The 27,393-nt window shown below is 37.1% G+C and overlaps 1 pseudogene; it reads left to right on the forward strand.

Annotated features, from left to right (window-relative positions):
• Positions 1–27,393, forward strand: part of LOC147379329 (arylacetamide deacetylase-like) — a 38,930-nt pseudogene that overhangs the window by 5,638 nt on the left and 5,899 nt on the right.

Below are 27,393 nucleotides of genomic sequence, written 5' to 3' on the forward strand. Positions count from 1 at the left end.
TATATCAATTTCCTCTGGTTGCCATTCTTAGCAGTAAGAGTATATATTTTGCTTTTTAATCACAGATTAGATGGCCTTTTTACCCATCCATAAGGAAAGTAGTGGGCTTCCCTGTTGGCTCAGATGGTACCACCTGCGATGCAGGAGACCTGGGTTCTATCACTGTTTATGTTCATAGTATTTAAGTAATACACCTAGTCTTAGATATAATTGAAAATTGGAATGTTCTTTGAGATATATTTCTTGTTTCCGATTATCTTTTTGAGATTCTGAATTTAACTCATACCAGTTATTGTTTTTAAATTTAAAATATATTTTTAAATGAAATTACTATTTAATCAACTTTAAATTATTTTCAGCTCATAGATGACCCAGATGTCAAGATCAAACTCAAGACCCAGTCTTTAATTTATCCTGCCCTTCAGTCTCTTGATCTGGATTTACCATCATATCGGGAAAACTCAAATTTTCTTGGTCTGACCAAATCATTCGTGGTCAGATTGTGGAGTGGATACTTTACCACGGACAGATCACTTGAAAAAGCCATGTTCTTCAATCAACATGTACCAGTGGAATCAAGCAATCTGTTCAAATTTGTTAATTGGAGTTCTTTGCTCCCTGAGAAGTTTAAGAAAGGGCATTTTTATAACAGTCCAACTTATGGTAATTCTAAGCTGGCAAAAGTATCCAGGGTTTCTAGATGTGAGGGCGGCTCCCTTGTTGGCTGATGACAACAAATTGCGTAATCTGCCCCTGACCTATGTCATCACCTGTCAGTATGATATATTAAGAGATGATGGAATCATGTACGTCACTAGACTCCAGAATGCGGGAGTTAGGGTGACCCATAACCACACTGAGGATGGATTCCATGGAGCACTTATTTATTGTGGGTTTAAAATCAGATATAGAATAGAAAATCAGTATATGAGTTGGTTAAGTGAAAATTTATAGTAAAATATCTGAACAGTGGTTCATAAAAATATATAAACCTTAGAGTAGGAAACAAATTAGTGAGAAAAGGTTGTGTTTGCATTGATATTTGATTATCTGTGACCTTTCCAAGGTTCTCATAACCATTGTATTTTGTTTGTCTTTTTAACTCAGCAGATTCTTCTCTACCCCTTATTCTAAATGTTGTTTACTCATCTCTGTACCTTAACTAATATTTATATTCTATATTTTTTCTTGCTGCTGTTAGTCATTTCTTATAACTCTAATTTATAGCCCTAGTTTTTTGTCTAATAGTATTACTATTGAGAAGAAAGCTTAAAGGAATACATCTGGTTTGTGAAATGCTAGAGCTTCAGTTGGCATGGATTTGGAGTCCTGAAATGCCGCCTTATAGGCAATCATATTTTCTTGCCAATTATTTTTTCAGTGTTAGCCTCAATACAACATCATGTGTTTATCACTGCAAAATTCACTTCTTAATGCAAACTTCTTCCTGTGCTCAGATACCAGAATCAGTGCCAATGATCTCATAGGCATTTTAGGAAAAAGCAGCTCTATTCTTTTGACAAATAAGGGGCATTTAAGTGGGAGGCAGTAACTCTACATGTAGCAATGATGAGTGAAGCCCAGGACATAGAGGAAATCACAAAACCAAACTAAAAATTTTGAGCTCTAAAGTTCTTGTGTCTATATGAAGTTAGTAGAGTGACAAACAAAATTGCTATGTTATTGGACTGTCTTAGTCAACTTGGGCTGCTGTAACAATAGAGTTGGTGGCTTACAAAACAATAGAAATTTATTGCTTACAGTTTGGGAGGTTCAGAGTGTCAATATGGTCAGATTCTGGTGAGAGCCCTCTTCTGCATTGCACACTGTGATTTCCGTGACAGAGAACAAAGAGAGGAAGCAGGCTTTTCTATGACTCTTATAAGGGCACTCATTTCATTCATGAGGACTCCACTCTCATGAACTCATCTAATCCTAATTACTTTTCAAAGTCTTCACTTCACTTCCTAATACAATCACAGAGAAGGCAGGGTTTCAACATAAGAAACTTGGGGGACACATTCAGTCTATAGCATAGACTATAGCGAATAAACAGTAATGACCATATATTATGTAATGTTTGATAATTTTGGAGAAATACTGAGGGAGGCAGCTCAGGACTAGTATGGCATCTCCTCCCAACCATCAGAAGTCAAGGCTTCTTTCCATTCCTCCTCAGCTATTATCAGGCAGAAAGAGGTGCGGGTTAGGGGAATGGGAGAATCAGAAACTTTCATTTCTGTTTTTATCAAGAAAAACAATAGCATTTCTACAAGTCCTACCCAACATATGTCTCATTTTATGTTTCATTTTACAGAACTGTATTTCACGTGGACACACATAACTGTCAAGGTTGCTTAAGGAATAATATCTTTTTTAACCTGGGCACAATGTCCTGAACAAAATTAGTATTTGTTTTTTTACGTAAATCCATGAGAGAGAATTGAGTAAACAACTGGTAGTTAGGTCACAAATTCTGTAGGAATAAATGGTTTAAATTACTTTTGGAAAATGCACAGAAATATTGTTGTAATGTATTACATGAGACAGAAATATAAATGAACCATACTTATGGTTCCAAATGGAGCACCATTGGGATACTTGTGTACTGTAATATTTGTGTCTCAGTTGAAGAGGACTTTTTTACTTGTATCTGTATGTCCCACTCTTTTACCTCCTTCAAACCACCTACCCATAAATCAAAACAATGTATGTTAATTACCAGGTAGGGATATAGTCTTAATTTGGAATATAAAGATATATTTAAATATGGACATAACATATGACACAAAGTACTTTTTTAAAGCTATATAAATAATAATGATGCAACAAATTGATGTCAGTTGCATGTGTCTCAGATTTCCAGCCTAAAGTTATAGCAGACGGAGGGATCAATAACTAACAAAGCAACAGCAACAAAAGAATGATCTATTCTCAGCTTAAGTTTCTATTACAAAAGTCCATCTAGATCCCCACTTTTGGTTTTTACCAAGTACAATAGGATGAATAAGAGAATTGGTGTCCTGATGATGTCTTGGGCTTCGCTGATAGCTCAGTTGGTAAAGAACCTTCCTGCAATGCAGGAGACCCTGGTTCAATTCCTGGGTTGGGAAGATCACAGGGGAAGGGGTAACTGGCTATCATTAATTGATCTTTACCCCTCTCTACATCTGTCCTCACTCTCAATCACTTTCATTTTTCACCCCTTAATCTCTGTAACGTATTCCCTGTCCCTGATTCTCCCCTTTCCACAACCCCTTCTCAATTCCTATAATCTTTCCACTGAGTTCTCTGGAACTCTTGGATCATCATGAACGGATATCCATAAGATTTTATCTGTGCCTTCTATTAACTGTCATCTGAGATGTAGTACTTAATTGAGGACCAGGCTTATATTTTCCCTCCCACATTGATCAAACCATAAGTATCTTCCTTGTTCACTGATGCTACCAAACAATTCTCTCTCCCTACAGCCTCTCATATCATGGTAGTAGACTCTATCATCAGTTACATTTCCATTATGTAGTCACCTGCCAACTTCTGCATCACTGACTCTAATGTCTCAAAGATTTCACCTTTAAAGTCACTGTTACTATCTCCACTATTACAATTGGGGATTTCAAAATCTATATAGATGATACAACTAACATTGTGAACTGTAAATTGTTTGACTTTCCTTCTCCCTGATAATGTTGGCTTTTACTCTGCATAAACCTTTTGCTCTTATGATCATGCCTTAGACTTTGTTACTAACCAAAACTGCACCCTATAATCTCAGTATCAAATAGGCTATTAACTGACTGTAACCTGCTGTCATACCAGGTCACTCTCACTAATACTCCTAATTACCATGTACTTGAATTATATCAGCATTTTAAATTTCTTCATTCTGCACGTATTTTTCCTTCCTTATTCAGATTTAGTTCTTCAGTCAATCATTATGATCACTTTCTTGTATACACCCTGAGCTTCTATCTCTTGCTCTCTATTACATTTTCTCATCTGTCTTTTTTCTTGATCTCTTAGTGGAGTGTTTCCGCATTTGTGTGTTTTATTTATTTCTTTTTTTAACCCATGCTTTCTTCTCTGGTGATATCAGCTAGTCTCATGGCTTTCAATAATCTGTAAACTGAAATCCCAATTCACATCTCTGGTCTGAATCTTCTTAACTCCAGATTAGGTATACATATACATCTATATACGTACTTTACAATCCCAGTTGGATTTAAATAAATACCTCAAACTTAAAGTTATGGTCTTCTGTCAAATAATTGCTGATCTTCATCTTTCTCATTTCTGCAGATAGCAACTCCTTTTTTCCAGTTATTCAAGGCAAAAACAAACAAAAGCAGAGTAAAACCAAAACAGGTAAACAAAAATTCCCTATTATTTGTCTCTTTTTTTTCTGTCACAGATATCATTATTAAATCCTCTTAGCCAAAATATATCCTGTATCCAACCCTTTTTTTATTCTTATTTCCATTGCTAACATTCTGATCTAAATCACTATCAATTTTTGCTGGAAATAGTCCAATAGGATTATAATTTCTCTCTCCTTTTTCATTTTGAATCCTTAGAATCAATTTGCAAGATGTCAAACAGAATGATCTTTTTTAAAATGAAAGATCATGTTACTCCTCTTCTCATGGTCCCCCAAGAAGTTTTGCCTTCACTAGGGCAGTAGCCAAGATGTCTGAAGAAAACTTTTAGGCACATATGCCTCAAACTGCTAAATGAAATGTGTAATTACTCTTTCTAAATTATGAATGGGAGAAGGCAATGGCAACCCATTCCAGTGGGTTGAGGGGAAAAGTAGAGGAAAGTTCAGGGACAAAAGTGTTTATAAAGCACAAACCCAGAGATTCCTACTTGAGATTTCTCTGACATTGTAACTGACATAGTAAGTAGCACATATCTTAGGTTATCAGGCTGCCTTCTGTGGCAGGAGCTATTTGTCCCATAGCCCAGGTACAGGAAAGCAATTTTCTTTTACAAGGTAGGTTTTGAATCTATAATCTGACTTGAAAGCATAGATTTTATTTTTCTTCTTCTATGGCAAAGAGATCAGGAGATGACTGCCAATTAAAAGAGTTTCTCACAGGTGCCACGAGGAGGAGGCATGTCACACCATGAGGGTACCACACGTGGAAGCACCAGAGTTGATCAGGATGCAGAGAGAGCAGAGGGAAATATGGACCAGAGCTTTATTGTGGTTTCCATGGGAAAGAATATAGGCAAGGCAGGATAAGCAAGGTTAGGATTGGCTAATTTGAATAATTTCAGGGCACAGTTGGGTATAGGGGCTGTCTCTGGCTGGTACTTGGCCCTGTAGTGATTAGGTGATTAGATGATTAGGCCCTGGGGTGATTAAGATAAAGAGACTTCAAGGGAATGGATTCTGAACTGATTGGTTTGTATATGAAAAATGTGTTCACAGGCAAGTTGGTGGCTTATCTCTCTGTATTAGCTGACTCTGAGAGGGGTAGTCCCTCCATGACAAGAAAGACCTCAGATGTTGAAACACCAAAATACAGAGAAAAGGAAAAAAAAATGCTTATTACAAGTCCCAAAGGATGTCACTGGATAACAACATTTCAGTTCTACCACAGACTCAGTATGCAATTGACCAAGTAGTGGACACCTCCAAAATCATCCTTGCAATGGCTACAAAAAGTTTTTTCCCCCCTTTTTTGGTTTGTTTGTTTACTTAGCTAGTTCAAGAGTTGAGTTTTTTTTTAATTTATTTTAGTTGGAGGATAATTACTTTACAATATTGTGATAGTTTTTCCCATACATCAAAATGAATCAGCCACAGGTATACATGTGTCCCATCCATCCTGAATCCCCCTCCCATCTCCTTCCCCACCCTATCCCTCTGGGTTGTCCCAGAGCACTGGCTTTGGGTGCCCTGCTTCGTGCATCGAACTGGCACTGGTCATCTAGTTTACATATGGTGATGTACCTGTTTCAATGTTATTCTCTTAAATCATCCCACCCTCACCTTCTCCCACTGAGTCCAAAAGTCTGTTCTTTATGTCTTGTCTCCTTTTCTACCCTGCATGTAGGATCATTGGTACTCTCTTTCTAAATTCCATATATAGGCATTAATATATAGTATTTATTTTTCTCTTTCTGACTTACTTCACTGTATATAGTAGGCTCCAGGTTTATCTACCTCATTAGAACTGACTCAAATGTGTTCCTTTTTATAGCTGAGTAATATTGAATTGTGTGTAAATAACCACAACTTTCTTATCCATTCATCTGCCGATGAACATCTATGTTGCTTCCATGTCCCAGCTATTGTAAATAGTGCTGCAATGAACATTGGGGTACATGTGACTCTTTCAATTCTGGCTTCTGCAGGGTATATGTCCAGCAGTGGGATTGCTGGGCCTCTATGTATCCTAATTGATAAGAAAAATACACCAGATAGAAATGAATGAACGTTCTGTGCTTAGTCGCTCAGTCGTATCCTACTGTTTGCGACTGCATTGACTGTAGCCCACCAGGCTCCTCTGTCCATGGGGATTCTCCAGGCAATAATACTGGAGTGGGTTACTGTGCCCTCCTCCAGGGGAATATTCTTGACCCAGGAATTAAGACAATGTCTCCTGTGTCTCCTGCATTGCAGGTGGATTCTTTACCGCTAAGCCACTGAGAAATTCCAACAGCAAAATAAATTGAATCTAAAATGTATTTTCAATATATATTACCATACCAGAAATTTAAAAATAATTCTGACTGATCAGAAAAAAAGCAGTGTTACTGGGATGATCTAAAAAGGAAACATTTCCGTATTCATTTTATGAGATAGTTACATCAAAACTAGAAGGATAGTAGGAAAGGAGAACCTACAGATTGAATTTACTTATGCATAACAAATGAAAAAACATATAAGCAAAGAGAATACATTAGCAGAGTATAAGAACAATATATCATAACTAAGAAGTGTTTATATTAATATTAGGAATAAAGGAATTATTCAGTATCTTTGTTAGTAGTAATGAGAAAAATCATATGCTTGTCTCTAAATATCTCAAAGAGAAATAAAAGTTCACATTCACTTTTTGACCTTTAAACAATATTCATGTAATAGTAATAGATTTATATGGCTAAACAAGTTATTATAATCCAAAATTAACTTCATGATAATATCAAAATTAAATAGAACTTATGAATATCATTACCTTTACTATATTTCTTTTTCTGTGTATATCCTATCCATCTCAATTAGATAAGAAAATAAAATTTAAAAATAAAAAAACTGGAAAAGACATAAATTATTATTGTTTCATATGACTTAGGTAATTTAAAATAACCAAATAAAAAGCTATTAAAATAGATATGCATACAGGTGTTTAGAAAATTAAAATTTAGAAAAGTTTATAAAATTAATGGAAAATTTTATACTTCATATAAACAAGAAAAGTTAGAAAATATTTACCAACATTATCCTTTCTTTTTCAGATTATTCCCTGAGCTATAAACCCTCTCTGTTTCATTTCCTCTTCCTCCCCAGTTCTCAACCAAAATGAGCAGTGTGCATATTTTATTAAGTCTCTTCATTTGAGTAAGTTCTATGATCTACTTAAAAAAGTGGAAGCAGTGACAGATTTTATTTTCTTGGGTTCCAAAATCACTGAGAACTGTCTCTGCAGCCATGAAATTAAAAGATGCTTGCTCCTTGGGAGGAAATCTATGACAAACCTAAACAGTGTATTAGAAAGCAGAGACGTCACTTTGCCGACAAAGGTCCATATAGTCGAAGCTATGGTTTCTCCAGTAGTCATTACCGATGGTAAGAGTTGAACCATAAAGAAGGCTGAGTGCTGAATAATTAATTCTTTTGAATCATGGGGCTGGAGAAGACTCTTTAGAGTCCCTTGGACTACAAGGAGATCAAACCAGTTAATCCTAAAGGAAATCAATCCTGAATATTCATTAGCAGGACTGATGCTGCAGCTGAAGCTTCAATACTTTGGCCATCTGATGCAAAGAGCCAACTCATTGGGAAAGACCCTCATGCTGGGAAAGACAGAAGACAAAAGGAGGAGAAGGCAGCAGATGATAAGATGGTTAGATAGCATCACTATTTCAATGGACGTGAAATTGGGCAATTGCTGGGAAGTAGTAAAGGACAGGGAAACCTGATGTGCTTCAGTACATGGGGTTGCAAAGAATCAGACACAATTTAGCGACTGAACATCAGCAATAAACATCTACTATGACTCTTACAGAAGTTTCAACTTTAGGATATTCTTTCTCTTTTGAGGAAGTAGGTAATTTTTACTTCAGTCTCAGTCCCTTCATTTTATTCTCTCTTTTGTGTAGTTTTTTCATACATACTCTCACATTTCCCATTCTCTGTAAAGTATTGACAAGAGCTTTTGAAATAATTCTGCTGTAATATAGAGCTTACTTTTCTATTCACAGGTGATTTGGAGTTTGAGATTGTGTAGTATTATTTGTTATACTCAATGAATTGTATGGTTTCCTGATGTTTGAAATTTACATGGTCACCATTATTCTTGACTACTTGGAAGATTAACAGTTGAAGATTAAAACCTAAAAGATGGCTTTAACAACATATCAAACTCAACTGAAGTGAATATTAGAACAATAGATAGGTATAAAGAAGTAGAGTACATCAAAGAGAGAGAAAGATATGGAAGATTTCAGAGAGAATTAAATGCACTAAGGCTAAAGCGAATAAATATTGGGGACCAATTTGCATTTTTGCCATTATGTGTGAGATATGGTTATGGCATATTTATTTTCCCGTAGCTGTTCATAATTTTTCTCTATATATCTACTGTCACTGCTATTTTTATTATCAATTTGTAGCAATGTTATGTATTGTAAAGAAATTAATCTTCCATTGCTGAGTTGTCATTTTCTTTTGAGATGGTCATTTTATATTTTGACAAAATGTGAGTGCATTCTGCAAAATTTGAAAACTCTTAAGTATTCTTAAAAAATTTGCATGTATGATTCTATATTTGCAATCATAATTTTATGAAGGCTTGTTAGAAAAATATCTTAGTATTTTTATATTAATAATTGCATGTTAATAAAATTAATTTAAACTGTTTTTACTTTTAATTAATGTTTATACTAGAAAAAGTTTAATTACATAAATGGCATTTGTGGTTCATATAGTTCTAATAAGAAGGATATAGATTCTTCTTAACTCATTTTTATTACGGATACAGTTTATTAGAAAGTTTATTTTTACACATTTTCTCTTTAAATTGAGTTATAAATATATGTACATTTAAGTGCAGAGTGTGGGTATTTCAAGTAAGTTATCTTTGGCTCTGAAGAAACATTTGGGAGTATATTTTAAATGTTTGCTTACATATTTAGATATATTCCATATACATTTTACTATCCTATTTATAATTGAATATTTCATTATATGTGTAATTACAACTTATTATTAGAGAAGATACTAAAAAGAAAGCAAACAGTGAAAAGAGTTTTAAATTCTTTGCAAAAGAGGCGTTGTAATTCCTTGGCAGTTAAAGAAAGTTTTATTTATTGAACAAACATGTACTGTATTGCTGCTCTGCACCAGCCTCTGGGTTTGAGATTGGGCATGTGGCCACAAACAAGCTCTCAGAGTTAAGTCTCTGTTGAGGGAAAAAAGACTTAGAAAAGAAAGAAAAGATTTTTCATTGTTAATTTATAGAAATGCAAGCGATTTCTGTGTATTAATTTTATATCTTGTGACTTTACTAAATTCATCGATTGGCTCTAGTAATTTCGGATTTTCTAGGTATACTATCATGTCAGAAGGAGAAATTAAGACAACAATCCCATCCGCTACTGCAACAAAAAGAATAAAATATCTAGGAATAAACCTACCTAAGGAGACAAAAGACCTCTGTGCAGAAAATTATAAGACACTGATGAAAGACATCAAAGATGACACAAACAGAAGAAGAGATATATTATGTTCTTGGATCAGAAGACTCGATATTGTCAAAATGAATATACTCCCCAAAGCAATCTGCAGATTCAATGTAATCCCTATCAAGTTACCAATGACATTTTTCACAGAACTAGAACAAAAAGTTTTTACAATTTGTTTGGAAACACTGAAGACCCCAAACAGCAAAAAACAATCTTGAGAAAGAAAAACAGAGCCAGAGGAATCAACCTGCCTGACTTCAAACTATACCACTGAAAGAGTTCACTGCTAGGCAGGTCTCCTAGGGAGGCCAGAGGTCTCCAGGCCACAGGAGGGAGAAAGCTGCAAGCGGCAGACCTTTTTTTTTTTCCTCTGTATTCCTTCGCTTCCACTTTAGTCAGGATTTAGGAGGCTCCTTTAATCCTGTATTACTATGATGACAATAGGTTCTACCTGAAAGTGACTTTTTTCCAACCTTGAGCTACTAACTGCCCCGCAAAACAACACATCTTACTCATGAAAAAAAAATATTTTTTAAGCTATGTTAATGAAACTATGTGTCTTGTTTGGAGTTCTGCTTTCTTTCAAGACTTATACAATATATCTCACCCAGAGATGTTTTGTCCACGCCCCTTGTGCAGATATGTATGTTGTAGGAGAGAAGCCTGATGCAACTCTCTCAGTCTTGAGGCGTTTCTTTTTTCTATTCTCAACAGCTTTCAGAAAAGTATATAATTCCCTGCTTAAAACTAGCAAGACGAGTAATCTTTCAACCCCCTTCTGATGTCTATGTCAGAAGCTTTTTCTGTCACTATTACTTTAATAAAATTTCTACAACACAATGCTCTGGGTGATTTAGACTGTCTTTGGTCCTGGAGTTAAAGCTTTTCCTTTAGAGACCACAAATTCAGTGGAACACCATACGCTTTTATCTATCATCTTGGGGGCTCGTCCAGGATTCCAAGACAAGGTGTAAGCTATCATCTTGGGGGCTAAGTTATAAAGTCTATCACTACAAAGCTATAGTCATCAAGATAGTATTTTTCTGGCACAAAAACATATATAGATCAATGGAACATGATAGAAATCCCAGAGATCAATACATGCACCTATGGGCACCTTATCTTTGATGAAGGAGGCAAGAAATATACAATGGAGAAAAAACAGCCTCTTCAATAAATGGTCCTGGGGGAACTGGATATCTGTGTGTAAAAGAATAAAATTAGAACACTTCCTAACACTTTACATGAAAATAAACTCTAAATGAATTAAAGATCTAAATGTAAGACCAGAAACTATAAAACTCTTAGAGGAAAACAGGCAGAACATGTTGATATAAATCACAGCAAGATCCTCTTTGACCCACCTCCTAGAGTAATGGAAATAAAAACAAAACAAATGGGACCTAATTTAACTTAAATCTTTTGCACAGCAAAGGAAACTATAAACAAGATGAAAAGGTAACCATCAGAATGGGAGAAATTAATTGCAAATGAAGCAACTGACAAAGAATTAAACTCCAAAATAAACATGCAGATCAATATCAGAAAAACAACCCAATCAAAAAATGGGCAGAAAACCTAAACAAACATTTTGCCAAAGAAGATAAACAAATGGCCAATAAACACATGAAAAGATTTTCAACATTGCTCATTACTAGAGAATGCAAGTCAAATGAGGTATTACCTCATACCAGTCAGAATGACCATCAAAAAATCTATAAACAATAAATGCTGGAGAAGATGTGGAGAAAAGGAAACTATATTGCACAGCTGGTGGGGATATAAATTGATATAGCCACTATGGAGAACAGTATGGAGATTCCTTAAAAAGCTAGGAATAAAGCTACCATGTGATCCAACAATTCCACTATTGGGCATACATCCTGAGAAAACCATAATGTTTCAAAAAGAAACATACACCCCAATGTTCATTGCAGCACTATTTACAGTAGCTAGGACATGGAAGCAACCTAAATGTCCATTGACAGATGAATGGATAAAGAAGTTATAGTACATATATACAGTGGAATACTACTCAGCCATAAAAAGATATGAATTTGAGTCAGTTGTAGTGAGGTGGATGAACCTAGAGCCCATTATACAGAGTGAAGTAAGTCAGAGAGAAAACCAAATATTGTATATTAATGCATATATATGGAATCTAGAAAAATGGAGCTGATGAACCTATTTGGTAGCACAGTGGTAAAGAATCTTCCTGCCAGTTCAGGAGATGTAAGAGATGTGGGTTTGATCCCTGGGTCAGGAAGATCCCCTAGGGTAGGAAATGGCAACCTGCTCCAGTATTCTTGCCTGGAAAATCCCATGGACAGAGGAGCATGACGGGCTACAGTCCATGGGGTTAGCACAGCACAAAGAAAGGAACCTATTTCCAGAGAAGGACTGGAGATGTGTAGAAAATGGACTTGTGGATACAGTGGGGGAAGGAGAGGATGGCATAAGTTGAGAGAGTAGCACTGACATATATATACATTACCATGTGTAAAATAGATAGCTTGTGGGAAGCTGCTATATAACACATAAGTCACAGCAAGATCCTCTTTGACCCACCTCCTAGAATATGGACAGAGGAGCATGATGGGCTACAGTCCATTGAAAAATAATTAAAGTACTTTGATAGAGTTGAATTTGTAAAGGTATGGATGCACAGATTAGAGTTCAGCCTGTTTTGATGCTCTTTTCAGAGAAGCATAGATACTACCTCATATTGTAAACCCACTGCACTCATCACGTTTCCTAAGCCGCAAAACTGAGAGAATTGCAAAGAACAGTGATAGCACTCACTATTTCGTCTTCATGCAAGCATTCCAGGTCTTGGCACTCAGAGGTTGCAGCCTGACATAAATTAAAATCCTGACTGTGGGAAAGATGTCTCCCAAGATTTTTTATGCTCCTTTATCTACAGGCATGTGGGCCAGTCCACGGAGGAAGTAGTTGATTTGTCCACTTCCTAACTCACAGTTCTCTCCTGCTTCCCATCATACAACCCATGGCCCTGCCAGGTTGAGACACTACTTTGCAATATTGCCTTATTTCAAGTGACTTATGTGTATGTGTCATAATTTATGTCATGTTCGCTTGTGTCTTTCTGAAGCAGTAAATATTGCTTTAGCTAAATCCCTTTGGTCCATCAACAACTAATGAGAGCCTATTTGATAAACAGATTGCTTGAGGTCAAGGCATTGTTCCTAGATGGAGTGAGAAGATCAAGGGGAGTAAATGCAACCACTTTCTTCGTGGTGTTCTCTCTCCATGAGATTTTTTACAATATCCACAATATTTCAGAGCAGATTACTGAATCCTTGTAAAAAAAGATTGGTATTAATAAAAACAAAAATAAACCTGAGATCAATTTGGTGAGAATCACATACAGTTTCCTCAAATCACAACCATTATCTAAGCATGTGAAAAACTCCTTAATTTGCTATTGGAAACCTATTTAAATTGTAGCACTTAATTAGGTCACAGAAAAACAAGAGCCTGGAGTTAGTTAAATTCCAAAAGCTTTTCCACAAACATTTTGGAAACTTGCTCATGGCTAAAAATTTGGAAATCATGCGCATCTCCTGCCTTGCTGAATATAAGTGAAAATGAATATCAGAAAAAAGTCAAGAATTTAGTTCATTGACAATCTCTTCTGTGAGTATTTTTACAGTGTTGTGTATGATGCTCTGCTGTGCCATTATTTTAATCTCCTTTTTCTGTTTTATAATGTACTGATAGATCAGTGTAAGGGAAGCATGTCCTTTTCCTAGCGCTTAACATTGCTTCCTAGCATACTTGCCTTGGGCACAGTGCTTGTCTATACTCAGTGTTTTCTCCCAGATAAGGAGGAAGATTTTCCCCATCAGCTCACTTTTGAGAGCCTGACATGCTTGACTCTTACAGAGTGTGCATTATCTGGAAGAGAGAGAGTGATCCAGGTGGAGAGTAGGGAGAAAAACCAACATATTCGTGTAAAACCTATACTCCTTTAATTCATAGAATTCTGATTAGAATTCTTTTTCTCTACTTTTCAGGGGATTAATAATTCTTCAACAGTCAAGAAGAAGATTTTAACTCTCATAGTTGATTATGCCTTTATTCTACTATACTTTCTGCTCTGGTTATTCTTGGCCTTTTCTATGTTGCCACCCACTTTGCTAGAGCTGTGGTTTTTTAGGGTTCATGCATTAAATTGCTGTGCTTCATATTTCAATCCAGCAATTTAGGCAGCACCAAGGAGTAAATTGTTTTAAATAGAGGATGAGTGAAGTGATATCTATCTGGGCATGATTTTTTTTTTTTTTTTGGCCATACCTCATGGCTTGGGGGATCCTATTTCCTGATGAGGAGTTGAACCCAGATGCCCTGCAGTGAAAGCACAGCATCCTAACCACTGGACAGCCAGGAAATTCCCTGGGCATGAATTTAGATTGTATTCCTTTCTTACTGTAATTTTTAAATAATATGTATATTGATAATAACAGTAATGATAACACTGCAATTTAATGAAGACCTCCAAGATGCCAAAATTTATGCTTAGATCTCTATACTTTAATTCAAACAACAGCCCTATTATATAACTGACAGGCTTTTATTATAAATGAAATTATTGCATAAAGAATAACCTTACCTTAGACCATACAAGTAGCAATTGTGTCAGTTTCAATGACCTTATTTTTAAGATTATAAACATGATATGCTTATTATATTTTAAAAGTAAATACCTTTATTACGTAGGTTATGATGTAACTTAGCTTTCTCTACTTGATCCATACTCAGAAACTTCAACTTCTTACTCTATAGCATATAATTGTGAAAGGATTCCCTCCCTTAATTAAAACATCCATCACCCACACATTTACCTTTTTTTTTGGTGAGAACATTTAAGTTCTCTCAGCTAACTTCAATTGTATAAGTGTCAACGATAGCATCTTGTTAGCACATTATATCTTTAGACCTTATTGATTTTATATTCATCCTACTGTGAACGTCTCTACCATTTTACCAGCTTCGCCCTATTTCCTCCACCCACGTCAGTCCCTGGAAACCACTTTCCTGTCTTCAATTTGTCTTAAAAAAAAAAAAAAACAGATTCTACATATAAGTGGTAACAGTTGACTCACTGGAAAAGACTCTGATGCTGGGAGGGATTGAGGGCAGGAGGAGAAGGGGACGACAGAGGATGAGATGGCTGGATGGCATCACTGACTCAATGGACATGAGTCTGAGTGAAATCTGGGAGTTGGTGATGGACAGGGAGGCCTGGCATGCTGCAATTCATGGGGTTGCAAAGAGTCGGATGCGACTGAGCAAATGAACTGAACTGAACTGAACTGATGCAGTATCTGTCTTTTTCTCTCTGGCTTATTTTACTCAGCATGATGCATTCCAGATTCATCCATGTTTTGTAGATGATAGGATCTCCTTTTGTAAAGGCTAAATATGTGTATTATTTTACATTTCTTGATCCATTTATTTGTTGACACTTAGGTTGTGTAGAGTCCTCTCTTGTGTTGTTGGAAGAGGGTGTTGGCTATGACCAGTATGTTCTCTTGAGAAAACTCTGTTAGCCTTTGTGCTGCTTAATTTTGTACTCCAAAGCCAAACTTGCCTGTTACTCCAGGTACCTCTTGACTTCCTACTTTTGCATTCCATTCCACTATGATGAAAAGTACATTTTGGGGATGTTAGTTCTAGAAGGTCTTGTAGGTCTTCAAAGAACTGTTCAACTTCAGCTTTTTCGGGATTAGTGGTTGGGGCATAGACTTGGATTACTGTGATACTGATTGGTTTGCCTTGGAAATGAACAGAGATCATTCTGTCATTTTTGAGATTGCACCCAAGTACTGCATTTCAGACTCTTTTGTTGAATACGAGGGATACTCCATTTCTTCTAAGGGATTCTTGCCAACAGTAGTACATATAGTGGTCATCTGAATTAAATTCACACATCCCAGCCCATTTTAGTTCACTGATTCCTAAAATGTCTATGTTCACTCTTTCCATCTCCTGTTTGACCACTTGCAATTTACTTTGATTCATGGACCTAACATTCCCCTTTCCTATGCAATATTGTTTTTTTACAGCATTGGACTTTACTTCTGTCATCAGTCGCATCGACAACTGGGCATTGTTTTCACTTTGGCTCCATCTCTTCATTCTTTCTGGAGTTACTTCTCCACTCTTCTCCAGTAATGTACTGGGCACCTACTGACCTGGGGAGTTTATCTTTCAGTGTTGTATTGTTTTCTCTTTTCATTCTGTTTCTTCTTCTCAAAGCAAGCATACTGAAGTGCTTTGCCATTATCTTCTCCAGTAGACCACATTTTGTCAAAACTCTCCACTATGACCCACCCATCATGGTTGGCCCTACACACATGGTTCATAGCTTCATTGAGTTAGACAGGGATGTTGTCTATGTGATGAATTTGGTTAGTTTTCTATGATTCAGATCATGAACTCCTTATTGCAAAATTCAACTTAAATTAAAGAAAGTAGGGAATACCACTAGACAATTCAGGTATGACCTAAAACAAATCTCTTAGGATTATACAGTGGAAGTAACAAATAGATCCAAGGGATTAGATTTGATAGACAAAGTTCCAGAAGAACTATGGCTGGAGGTTCATGACATGGTGCAGAAGGCAGTGATAAAAACCATCCTAAGAAAAAGAAGTGCAAAAAGGCAAAATGATTGTCTGAGGAGGCCTTACAAATAGCTGAGATAAGAAAGGGAGCTAAAGGCAAAGGAGAAAGGAAAGATATACCCATCTGAATGCAGAGTTCCAAAGAATAGCAAGGAGAGACAAGAAAGCCTTCTAAGTGATCAATGCAAAGAAATAGAGGGAAACATTAAACTGGGAAACACTAGAGATCTCTTCAAGAACAGTAGAGATAACAAGGGAACATTTCATGCAAAGATGGGCACAATAAAGGACAGAAATATTACGGACCTAACAGAAGCAGAAGATACTAAGAAGAGGTGGCAAGAATACACAGAAAAACTATACAAAAAAGATCTTCATGATCCAGATTACCAGGATGGTGTGATTACTCACCTAGAGCCTGACATCCTGGAATGCAAAGTCAAATGGGCCTTTGGAAGCATAGCTATGAACAAAGCTAGTGGAAGTGGGGGAATTCCAGTTGAGCTATTTCAAATCCTAAAAGATAATGCTGTGAAAGTGCTGCAACAAAATTGCCAGCAAATTTGGAAAACTCCACAGTGGCCACAGGACTGGAAAATGTCAGTTTTAATTCCAATTCCTAAGAAAGACAATGCCAAAGAATGTAAAAACTACCCCTCCATTGCAGTCATCTCACACACTGGCAAAGTAATGCTCAAAATTCTCCAAGTGTGGCTTCAACAGTATATGAACTGAGATCTTCCAGATGTTCAAGCTGGATTTAGAAAAGGAAGAGGAACCAGAGATCAAATTGCTGCTATCTGCTGGATCATAGAAAAGCAAGAGAGTTCCAGAAAAATATCTACTTCTGCTTTATTGACTATGCCAAAGCCTTTGACTATTTGGACAACAAACTGTGGAAAATTCTTCAAGAGATGGGTCTACCAGGCCAGCTTACTTGCCTCCTGAGAAATCTGTATGCAGGTCGAGAAGCAACAGTTAGAACCTGACATGGAACAACAGACTGGTCCAAATTGGGAAAGGAGTATATAAAGGCTGTATATTGTCACCCTGCTTATTTAACTTATATGCAGAGTACATCATGCAAAATGCCAGGCTGGATGAAGTACAAGCTGGAATCAAGATTGCCGGAGGAAATACCAATAACCTCAGATATGCAGAATACATCATCTTATGGCAGAAAGTGAAGAGGAACTGAAGAGCCTCTCGATGAAAGTGAAAGAGGAGAGTGCAAAAGCTGGTTTAAAACTCAACATTCAAAAATCCCTAATATCAAAACCAGACAAAGATGCCACAAAAAAAGAAAACTACAGGCCAATATCACTGAATAACTTAGATACAAAAATCCTCAACAAAATTCTAGCAGACAGAATCCAACAACATATTAAAAAAGATCATACTTCATGACCAAGTGGGCTTCATCCCAGGGATGTAAGGATTCTTCAATATTCACAAATCAATCAATGTGATACACCACATTAACAAATTAAAAGATAAAAGCCAGATGATTATCTCAACAGATGCAGGGAAAGCCTTTGGCAAAATTCAGCATCCATTTATGATTAAAAAACAAAAACAAAAAAACAGAAAGCTGGCATAGAGGGAGTATCTCAATATAATGAAAACCATATATGATAAAATGACAGCAAACATTATCTTCAATGTTGAAAAATTGAAAGCATTTCCCTTAAAATCAGGAACAAAACAAGGGTGCCCACTCTCACCACTACTATTCAACATAGTTTTGGAAGTTTTGGCCACAGCAATCAGAGAAGAAAAAGAAATAAAAGGAATCCAGATTGGAAAAGAAGTAATATGCTCACTGTGTGCAGATGACATGATCCTCTACATAGAAAACCCTAAAGACACCACCAGAAAATTACTAGAGCTAATCAATGAATATAGTAAAGTTTCAGGATATAAAATTAATATACAGATATCCCTTGTGTTCCTATACACTAACAATGAGAAAGAGGAAAGAGAAATTAAGGAGACAATTCCATTCACCATTGTGATGAAAAGAATAAAATATTTAGAAATAAATCTACCTAAAGAAACAAAAGACCTGTACATAGAAAACTATCAAACACTGGCAAAAGAAATCAAAGATGACACAAATAGATGGATAAATATACCATTTTCATGGGCCAGAAGAATCAATATAGTGAAAATGAGCACACTACCCAAAGCAATCTATAGATTCAATGCAATCTTTATCAAGCTACCATCGGTATTTTTCACAGAACTAGAACAAATAATTTCACAATTAGTATGGAAATACAAAAAAACCTCAAATAGTCAAAGCAATCTTGAGAAAGAAGAATGAAACTGGAGGATTCAACCTGCCTGACTTCAGACTGTATTGCAAAGCTACAGTCATCAAGACAGTATGGTACTGGCACAAAGACAGAAATATAGATCAATGGAACAAAATAGAAAGCCCATAGATAAATCCATGCACCTATGGACCCCTTATCTTTGACAAAGGAGGCAAAAATACACAATGGAGAAAAGACAATTTCTTTAACAAGTGGTGCTGGGAAAACTGGTCAACCACCTGTAAAAGCAAAAATAAACTAATGGAACCTAATTAAACTTATATGCTTTTGCATAATGAAGGAAACTATAAACAAGGTGAAAAGACAGCCTTCAGAATGGGAGAAAATAATAGCACATGAAGAAACTGACAAATAATTAATTTCCAAAATATACAAGAAGCTTATGCAGTTCAATACCAGAAAAATAAATGACCCAATTAAAAAAAAAAATGGGCCAAAGAACTAAACAGACATTTCTCCAAAGAAGACATATGGATAGCTAACAAACACAAGAAAAGATGCTCAACATCACTCATTATTGGCGAAACACAAATCAAAACCACAATGAGGTACCATCTCACACCGTTCAGAATCAGTTCAGTTCAGTTCAGTCGCTCAGTTGTGTCCGATTCTTTGCAACCCCATGAACCACAGCATGCCAGGCCTCCCTGTCCATCACCAACTCCTGCAGTCTACCCAAACTCATGTCCATCGAGTCAGTGATGCCATCCAGCAATCTCATCCTCTGCCGTCCCCTTCTCCTCCTGCCCTCAACCTTTCCCATCATCAGGGTCTTTTCAAATGAGTCAGCTCTTCACACCAGGTGGCCAAAGTATTGGCATTTCAGCTTCAGAATCAGTCCTTCCAATGAACACCCAGGACTGTTCTCCTTTAGGATAGACTGGTTGGATCTCCTTGCAGTCCAAGGGACTCTCAAGAGTCTTCTTAACTGGTCAGAATGGCTACCATCAAAAAGTCTACAAACAATAAATGCTAGAGAGAGTGTGGAGAAAAGGGAACCCTCCTACACTGTTGGTGGAAATGAAAACTAGTATAGCCATTGAGGAGACCAGTATGGAAATTCCTTTAAAAACTTGAAATAGAACTGCCATACAAACCAGCAATCCCACTGCTGTCAATCCCATTGAGGAAACCAGAACTGAAAGAGACACATGTACCCCAGTGTTCATCGCAGCACTGTTTACAATAGCTAGGACATAGAAGCAACCTAGATGTTCATTGGCAGACAAATTAATAAGAAAGCTGTGGTACATATACACGATGGAATATTACTCAGCTATTAAAAAGAACACATTTGAATCAGTTCTAATGAGATGGATGAAACTGGAGCCTGTTATACAGAGTGAAGTAAGTCAGAAAGAGAAACACCAATACAGTATATTAATGCATACATATGGAATTTATAAAGATGGTAACGATGACCCTATATGCGAGACAGCAAAAGAGACACAGATATAAAGAACAGACTTTTGGACTCTTTGGGAAAAGGCGAGGGTGGGATGATTTGAGAGAATAGCATTGAAACATGTATATTACCATATATGAAACAGATCACCAGTCCAAGTTCAATGCATGAAACAGGGCACTCAAAGCCAGTGCTCTGGGACAAGCCTGAGGGATAGGATGGGGAGGGAGGTGGGAAGGGGGTTCATGATGGGGGACACATGTACACCCATGGCACATTCATGTCAATGAATGGCAAAAATCACTACAATGTTGTAAAGTAATGCCCCCAATTAAAATAAATAAATTAATTTTAAAAAGAACAAGAAACTAAAATCATGGTATCAGGTCCCATCACTTCATGGCAAATTGATGGGGAAACAATGGAAACAGTGACAGACTTTATTTTCAGAGGCTCCAAAATCACTGCAGATGGTGACTGCAGCCATGAAATTAAAAGACACTTGCTCCTTAGAAGAAAAGCTATGATAAACATAGACAGCATATTAAAAAGCAGAGACATTACTTTACCGACAAAGGTAGTCAAAGCTATGGTTTTTTCAGTAGTCATGTATGGATGTGAGTGTTGGACCATAAAGAAAATTGACGTTGAAGAATTGATGCTTTAAACTTTCATGTTGAAGACTCTTGAGAGTCCCTTGGACTGCAAGGAGTTCAAACCTAAAGGAAATCAGTGCTGAATATTTACTGGAAGGACTGATGCTAAAGCTGAAACTCCAATACTTTTGCCACCTGATTGGAAGAACTGACTCATTGGAAAAGACCCTGATGCTGGGAAAGATTGAAGGCAGGAGAAGAAGTGAACAACAGAGGATGAGATGGTTTGTTGGCATCACTAACTCAATGGACATGAGTTTGAGTTGGTGATGGAAAAGGAAGCCTGGCGTGCTGCAGTCCATGGGGTCACAAAGAGTCAGAGACGACTGAGCCACTGAACTGAACTGAGGTTGTGTAACAAAAAAAGCAGCCCAAGTTAGCTTTATCCTGTTTCTACCAAAATACTCTGTTGTTTCCTAAAGACAACAGAACTACAAGTCATGCAGCCAAAACATGCACAATAGAGAAATTTTTTACCTCAAGGCAACGGCACCACACTCCAGTACTCTTGCCTGGAAAATCCCATGGACAGAGGAGCCTGGTAGGCTGCAGTCCATGGCGTCGTGAAGAGTCGGACACGACCGAGTGACTTCACTTTCACTTTTCACTTTCATACATTGGAGAAGGAAATGGCAACCCACTCCAGTATTCTTGCCTGGAGAATCCCAGGGGAGCCTGGTGGGCTGCCGTCTATGGGGTCGCACAGAGTCGGACACAACTGAAGCGACTTAGCAGCAGCAGCAGCAACAACAACTGTAACTAAAATTCCCTGACTCCCCCCCACCTCCACACACACACACACACACACACACACCCACACCCACCCAAATCAAAGAATTGGGATGTGACTGGAACCTGAATGTTAGAATCCTTTCAGATGCATAGAGTCCATTTTCCAAAAAGATTCAGTGCTGAAGCCCCTTTACCATCCTTACCATAAATGGTCACATTCTAAAACCTAATCAAAACCTGCCCCATAAGCATTTGTGCATATAAGCTTGTTCCCTCTGGCCTTTTAAATTTTGCCCTGAACCCTGAATTGTGCAGACAGATTTGAAGCCCACCTATGTCCTTGCCCTTCAACCTGACAATAGAGCTTTTTCTTTTCTCAGAAGCCATTACCATAGTATTGGTTTCTATGCAGGTTGGGCAGCAAATCCTTTCTTGGTAACAGTCATGTCCATACTTGCCTACTGTAAATAATGCTGCAATAAATATGGTTATACAGATATCCTAACATTGGTCTTGGCAATGATTTTTTGGATTTGACACCTAAATAAGTGCAGCAATAATAATAATAACAATAAAAGTGAGACTACATCAAACTAAAAAGTTTCTGCACAACAAAGGAAACCATCAACAAAATGAAAAGGCAACCTGTGAAATGGGAGAAAATATTTGCAGATGACTCTCCAATAAAGAGTTAATATCCAAAATACACAAATAACTCATGCAACTCAATTAAAAAAAAAAGCTTTCTTTTGAAAGGAAAGTATTTGATTAGGCATTTTTCAAAGGGAGCATAAAAATTGTTAATGGAAATAATCAACAATCTACAATAGGAATAGAAAAGAGTTTTACTTGAGCCAAACTGAGAATATAGCTTGGAAAAGCTATATCTCAACTCTGTATTTCGAGAAGCACTTGAATTATGCTCCACCACAGTATAAAATGGGAGAGACTTGTATAGGAAATACCACAAAGTTACAAAATTCTTTGTCAAGAATTAGGATTGGAGGCTGTCAAGAAGTAAGGGTGCTTGTTAAGCAAGAATTGAATTGAGTCTGAAATGGTTGCATAATTACAAGTGGAGACCTTGAGATCATAGGGTTGAAGCTGGCAGCTGCTAATGAAAGCGAGTAGAATCTTTTCGGGCCATCTCAGCTATCCAACTCCATGTGTTCCCTCTCTCTTAAAGTATAAGCCTTTGCTTCAGACCTCACCTGAGTGTCAAACATCTCCCTCAAAATTAATAATTAGGAAACTGTGACCATATAGCAAGAAAGAATAGTCATTGGGCCAAGGAACTAGAAACACCTTTTGTTGTTTTGTTTTTATGTGCATTTGTTGTTTATGTGCATTTGCTTGACAATGTTGTGTTAGTTTCTGCTGTACAGCTAAATGATACAGACTCTAGGTTTGTCATAGGAAAGATTAGAGACCTCTTCAAGAAAATTAGAGATACTAACAGAACATTTCATGCAAAGTTGGGCTCGATAAAGGACAGAAATGGTGTGGACCTAACAGAAGCAGAAGATATTAGGAAGAGGTGGCAAGAATACACAGAAGAACTGTACAAAAAAGAGCTTCACAACCCAGATAATCATGATGGTGTGATCACTCACCTAGAGCCAGACATCCTGGAATGTGAAGTCAAGTGGGCCTTAGAAAGCATCACTATGAACAAAGCTAGTGGAGGTGATGGAATTCCAGTTGAGCTATTCCAAATTCTGAAAGATGATGCTGTGAAAGTGCTGCACTCAATATGCCAGCCAATTTGGAAAACTCAGCAGTGGCCACAGGACTGGAAAAGGTCAGTTTTGATTCCAATCCCAAAGAAAGGCAATGCCAAAGAATTGCACTCATCATCAAACTACCGCACAATTGCACTCATCTCACATGCTAATAAAGTAATGCTCAAAATTCTCCAAGCCAGGCTTCAGCAATACATGGACCATGAACTTCCAGATGTTCAAGCAGGCTTTAGAAAAAGCAAAGGGACCAGAGATCAAATTGCCAACATCTGCTGGATCATCAAAAAAGCAAGAGAGTTCCAGAAAAACATCTATTTCTGCTTTATTGACTATGCCAAAGCCTTTGACTGTGTGGATCACTAGAAACTGTGGAAAATTCTGAAAGAGATGGGAATACCAGACCACCTGACCTGCCTCTTGAGAAATCTGTATGCAGGTCAGGAAGCAACAGTTAGAACTGGACATGGAACAATAGACTGGTTCCCAATAGGAAAAGGAGTACGTCAAGGCTGTGTATTGTCACCCTACTTATTTAACTTCTATGCAGAGTACATCATGAGAAACGCTGGGCTGAATGAAGCACAAGCTGGAATCAAGTTTGCCGGGAGAAATATCAATAACCTCAGATATGCAGATGACACCACCCTTATGGCAGAAAGTGAACAATAACTAAAGAGCCTCTTGATGAAAGTGAAAGAGAAGAGTGAAAAACTTGGCTTAAAGCTCAACATTCAGAAAACTAAGATCATGGCATCTGTTCCCATCACTTCATGGCAAATAGATGGGAAAACAGTTGTAACAGTGGGAGACTTTACTTTTCTGGGCTCCAAAATCACTGCAGATGGTGACTGCAGCCATGAAATTAAAAGACGCTTCCTCCTTGGAAGGAAAGGTATGACCAACCTAGACAGCATATTAAAAAGGATGTCCTTTTATAACTTAAGTCTTTCTTTTGGCTCTGAGAATAATGTTTGCTTAGTTCTCCTGGTCATTGACTGTATTTAATACAAAATTATATATTTCATATTAATACTCCTATTGGATGACTGTATAAGTAAAGAATTACTGTCACTTATGGGAAATCATCATATGGTAATAAGGCATCTGGGTTTGTATATCTTCTGGTGGTATCACGACAGATTTTCTGAAAGATTGCAACTAAAACTTTTGGTGTCATATTGAATATTAATGTGCACTCTTGGATCAAAAACACCTTTTGCATTTAGAATAGATGTGTGTGTCTGTTTTATTTTAGGCCCTGTGTGCTGAAATACTGGGGATAAACCAATTTATGGATTCATGGCATTCTTTTCAGGCTTTCAAAGCATTTCACCAATATCAGATGAAAATGTAACTGTGAAAGATACAACATTTAACAACATTCCTGTCCATATATATGTATGCTAATGGAAACCAAAATCATTAAGAAGGGGATTGTTTTTTATCCATGGTGGTAGTTGCTGTTTGGGTAGTAGTGATAAGGGTGATATTTTGGAAGATTCACTTCATATAATATAAATTATTACTCTCATACTATGATCTATAAGTTAAATATCATGTTTCTGCTTCTGAGACTCATTTCATTCAAACAACATGAATTAATGGAGTTTTTGAAATCTCATTCTAAATAAATGTTTATTAACATTTGGATTTTAAAACATTTCTGTTACAAAAATTATGAGAGTTTCTGATCCTACCACTCACTAATAGAACTTATGAATTTTCCAGAATGAAGATGAAGCTCCTTAGAAAATAAAATCATTTCTTTGTCTTTTGAGCTTACTAACATATTGCTGCAAATATCTTATTTATCTTTCAAGACTCAAATGATTATACTTCAAGTATGCTTTCCCAATGGCACCATATAGAGGTCAAAAAATGTTCAGTTTTTTAAGTTAAATGTTAAAGTATAGTCTGCTTTCTTGAAATCATCTCCTGCTTAAGAGCATACAACTAAATAATGAGTTATGTTTTCTTTCTTATTTTTCCCTCAGCAACATTTCTATCCCTTTCCCAGATCAAAATGTATTCAGAAAAGTAGTTTTGTTTTTATGTTAAAAAGACTTTTAGGAAATTTTTTTTAAGGAAAGATATCACAATGGATAGGACTGTGGATTAAAAGTGAAAGTGAAGTTGCTCAGTCGTGTCTGACTCTTAGCGACCCCATGGACTACAGGCCACCAGGCCCTCCGTCCATGGGATTTTCCAGGCAAGAGTACTGGAGTGGGGTACCATTGAGCAAAATTCTATTCCAGGCCCAAGGTCCAAGGTACTGAGAGTGTGGTTTGCAAAGGAAAGACATGCCACTGTGCCCTGCTGGGTCTATACCCTGTGGTGGAGCAGTTACCAAAGAAATCCAAACAGTCCTTCTAATGTTGGAACCCTGAGCAGTGCCCCAGTTCCCTAGGTCTGAAGGGAGCTTGATTGCCAGTGTTATAGGTTGCGTGACTTAGGGAGTGTTGGCATGAAACTATTAGTATTTTCAAATGGTGCAAGAAGAGATGACAGCCACACTGTAGGACTAAAAATGGTCAGAGATACAAGAGAAACCTAGAAACAAGAGAATACCAGGAAAGAGGATGGAGTTGGCAATACCTAATGCTAAAGGCGTCCTGAAAAGTTAAAGAATACCTCATGGACAATTTTATTGATTGCATGAGGGCAGAAATTATATAATGATGCTATGATAAATGAATAGTGAAAGAGATCTGAGGGCAAAGCTCTGCCAGCACACAAAAGGAGGAACAAGTCTTCCTAGGAGAGGGAAGAAGACTTCAGTGGAGAGGTTGTAAGTTAGTTGTAGGTATGTGGAGTTGATTGTATAAAAAGTAATTAAGGAAGTGCTGAAGGCAATGGCACCGCACTCCAGAGCTCTTGCCTGGAGAATCCCATGGACGGAGGAGCCCGATAGGCTTCGGTCCATGGGGTCGATAGGAGTCGGACACGACTGAGCGACTTCGTTTTCACTTTTCACTTTCATGCATTGGAGAAGGAAATGGCAACCCACTCCAGTGATCTTGCCTGGAGAATCCCAGGGGTGGGGAGCCTGGTGGGCTGCCCTCGATGGGGTCGCACAGAGTCGGACACGACTGAAGCGACTTAGCAGCAACTAAAAGATTACAATGAATAGGCAGTATTATTAACTGCTGTTGATATAGTGTGTTTCTAAAGTAAAAATTTTTTACCATGGCTAATTTGTCTTTCAAGTGGGCCCAAATGCTGAAAGCTTTGTTCCTCAAACTATTTTGCTAGATTTGTACTTTATATGAGTGCTAATTCCCGAGACACACACACACATTCTCATGGAAAATATTTATACAAATTTGTAGTCTCTAGTCTACTAAAATCCTTTCTAAATTCTACCCAGAACCCTTGGGAGGTTTAATGAGAGATTTCTCCCCTATATCTCAACACTGCTGCCCACTCACACTATTTTATTTTCTTTTGTAATTTTGTTGTTGACCTGTATCTGTGCCTGTATACCTCATTGATGTGAGCACCTTAAAGTCAAAGAACATATCTCTACATATTTGCATTCCCAGCCTCTAACTACATGTCAGTTGCATTAAAGGCAGGTAAACAAAGCTAATTTGGACTAGGCAATTGAAAATTTTCTCAAATGGAAAAGAAAGCTGATTAGGGGCAAATGAAAGGATCACCAAAGAGAATGATTCACATTCTATTGAGATGTGAATATGTGCATTGATCAACATGAAACTAGGGTTAGTTTTTTTTTCTTTTTCCTTTTGTTAGTATTTCACAATAAAGGGAAGAAATTTACAATATTGCCAGTAAACTTTATTCTTAACAGTACCATTTTTCAGTTGTTATTAGTAATCCATTATATTTTCTTTTATTTCAGATTATTATACCTATGACCTTCTGTCAAGATGGACAGCAGACAGATTGATACAGTTGTCACATCAACCAAGTCAGAGCTGTGTTCATTTG

Source organism: Bos grunniens, chromosome 1, assembly GCF_055505025.1.
Source record: "Bos grunniens cultivar Pamir isolate PY7600 chromosome 1, Bosgru_T2T1.0, whole genome shotgun sequence".
NCBI classification, from domain to species: Eukaryota; Metazoa; Chordata; class Mammalia; order Artiodactyla; family Bovidae; genus Bos; species Bos grunniens.